The following is a 3,369-nucleotide window of genomic DNA, read 5'->3' as shown; positions in this document are numbered from 1 at the left end:
CAAGAAGGCATGAGACTCTCTACTGGAGTTATAGACAATTATGAGCCACAATGTGGATGCTTTGGAACCTGGGTCCTTTGGAAAGATAGCAGGTCATCTTAAAACAATATGTCATCTCTCCAAATCCCACAAAACAAGTCTTAACAAATTTAAAACAGATAAAAATCTATCAATATTTTTTCTGACCATAATATAAGAAAACTAGAAATCAGTTATAAGAAAGGAAAAATGTTCCCATTAACAAATGCATGCAAATTAAGGAACATATTCTTGAATAAGTAATGATATAAAGAGGATATTAGAAGATAAATCATAGAGTAATATTTGCTTGTCATAAAGAGATATGAAGGCAAAGAAAAATGACTGGTCATACTTATTTTTAATCTACCATTTTTAATTTACTTCTGTCTGCATAAGCCTTTGAAGAATCCCTAATGAAACATGTTCAACTCAATGTGGGACATGATTATCCCTGAGACATATACACGTTGAACTGTAGCCTGTGATCACTCTGAGCTTGTAGTACTATGTGACTTTAAATATTTCAGTCACACCCATATACAGGTTCAAACATCAAACCTGCCTTCTAACCTGGAAGCCATTCTGACAACTACTTCTGGCCACTAGATTAACCTTAAAGCCACGTAGGAACAGGCTTAGAGGAAAGAACATAGATTCCCTTTCAATAGCTTCTGTAATGACCATGGAAGGAGTATTTGCTTCATTTCTATTGAGCAGGACAACTACAGGCACAGCAGCCACTCAGATAGCAAAAGTGGAGTTACGGATAGAATTCTCTCAGTGAAAATGTGACTATTAACATCAATGGGTTTCATGCTCCTCTCTCAGGAGCTTCCCCCTCAAATCAGCTTTGAAGTCTGACTCAGGGTGTGCTTCCAAAGGAACATAGTTAAAGACAGAGTGTTTCCTTCAGCTGAATGTGTGTTTGTGATAGGCACTCATTGTACAGCCCAATGTGGCCCCCATCTGACTTTTGGGAATAAGGGTCCATCACCGTGCCCATTAAGACAGGATATTTTACTGTATTTACTTTTTTGTTGTTGCTGTTCCTGCTGCTGCTGCGGCCTTATCTTCTCATGTCTTTTTAATTTGATTAGTTTTGTAACTTTTCCATTTTTATTGTACATATTTCCTGTACATGGTACTTGTATTACATCGGGGTGCTGTCACTCAACATAGATCTACTTGATTCCCCAATCTCCAGGCTGCCATGAGATGTCTCTTAAAATACAGTTTGTGGAATAGTTGCTTTATGATCATCTGTGGTAATTGTTAAAAAAAAAAAAGGAAGCTGTCTTAGTCAGGGTTTCTATTCCTATGCAAGCATCATGACCAAGAAACAAATTGGGGAGGAAAGGGTTTATTCAGCTTACACTTCCACATTGCTGATCATCACCAAAGGAATCAGGACTAGAACTCAAGCAGGTCAGGAAGCAGGAGCTGATGCAGAGGCCATGGAGGGATGTTTCTCACTGGCTTGCTTCCCCCGGCTTTAGATGAGACTTAAACACCTTAGAGCTTGAAAATCATTTCGACATTTGGGACCTTAGTCAAGTTTTCTAAAGATAAGGACTATTCTCTCTGTTTCTCTGAATGTCATAAATTACAGCTTTGAATTACTTTGACTACTCTTAAATGATTCTCTGTATTTGTGCGTGCGTGTGTGTGTGTGTGTGTGTGTGTGTGTGTGTGTGTGTGTGTGTGTGTGTACTACTTCTGGTTCACTACAGTATTTTGTAGTCCAATATTTGACCAGTTAAAATAAATGTTTCCAATTATAGAAAGGGGGGCATAGAAAATGGTGGCACTTTCCTTGACCTTTGCCTCCATTTCTACAAACAATGTCCCACGTGGCCCTGAAAAGGCCAGTTAACCTCTTGATATCTGTGCTTCCTCTTATGTTAAATGGATCATAACCTTTATGACGTAAGACAGTAAGCAGATGAATTATTGAAGACTAGATGATCTATAATCTGCCTCACATGCTATTTTGAAGATTCCCATCTATTATTCATCACCGAATATACTTAACTTGCATTATTAGAATATAGCAGCTCTCATAATTTTCAGACATTTCAAATATCTTGATAGGCAGCAAACAGATGCATGTGAAGTTTTTAATTATGATAAATTAAATTTAGGTGACCTGGAGTGAATATGTTAAGATATTTTTTCTTTTTAACAAATGATGAAATCTTCTTGATGGTACTAAAGATTTGTTGTTGAAAAGACTATAGAGCTGTATGGATTCAATGTAACAGAACTCGGGATAGCACTTACTACGTATGGGTACAATCTCAAAGATTCATGTCATGGTGTAATATTGCAGCATATCTGATCCCATTGTGAGCCCTGAGATTGTGTGATTTATAAGGAAAACCTATTTCTAGTTGTGGTGTGTCTCAGTCCTAGCACACACTTTTAATCCTAGAGTTTTCTGTTTATTGTAAACAGGATTAAATAGAGTCAACCTTTGGTCAAGAGGCCAAGCAAGCAACCTGTTGACAGAGCCTGAATGTAGGGGGAAAAAACATAGAGAGTAAGAGGGAATAAGAAGGATGGATAGAGAGACACACAGGAAGTAGAAGGGAGGGACATTCAGGTTGAAGGGTTTGTGAGGAGGAGAGTTGGCTTTTGGGTGATCAGCTAAGGAAGAAGACTAGCTTAGTGCTTTTGCTGCACCTCTAATCTAGCAGGCTTTCATACCAGGATTTGATTTCCCAGGCTTTATTGGTAAAATCAAATGTTTGAGATTTAATTAAAAAACACCAACAGAGTAATATGGGATTTTGGTTTAAACTGTACCCAGCTATGTGCCTGGCACAAAGAAAAAGAGATAACCTCACCTCAGTTGTGTCCTCCAGCCCCCCTAATATGCAGTCCCTGTGTTCTTCACCCTCTGTGATACACATAATATAGAGTACCTCAATTCTCTACCTCCCTAGTACACTGTAACTGTGTCCTCCACCCGCCCTAGTACACTGTAACTGTGTCCATCACCCTCCCTAGTACACTGTAACTGTGTCCACCACCCTCCCGAGTACACTGTAATGGTTTCCTCCACCTTCTTAGTACACTGTAACTGTGTCCTCCACCCACCCTAGTACACTGTAACTGTGTCCTCTACCCGCCCTAGTACACTGTAACTGTGTCCTCCACCCACCCTAGTACACTGTAACTGTGTCCTCTACCCGCCCTAGTACACTGTAACTGTGTCCTTCACCCTCCACACACTATAATTGTATTCTCTACTCACCCTAATGTGAAACTGTATATCTATGGAAAATGTAATAAATAAAATATTACTAGTGCTATTGCTAAAACCAAAGTCATCGAAGCGGTGCTTAT

The sequence above is a fragment of the Rattus norvegicus genome, chromosome 16, assembly GCF_036323735.1.
Source record: "Rattus norvegicus strain BN/NHsdMcwi chromosome 16, GRCr8, whole genome shotgun sequence".
NCBI classification, from domain to species: domain Eukaryota; kingdom Metazoa; phylum Chordata; class Mammalia; order Rodentia; family Muridae; genus Rattus; species Rattus norvegicus.
Note: the sequence above shows the minus strand (reverse complement) of the source record.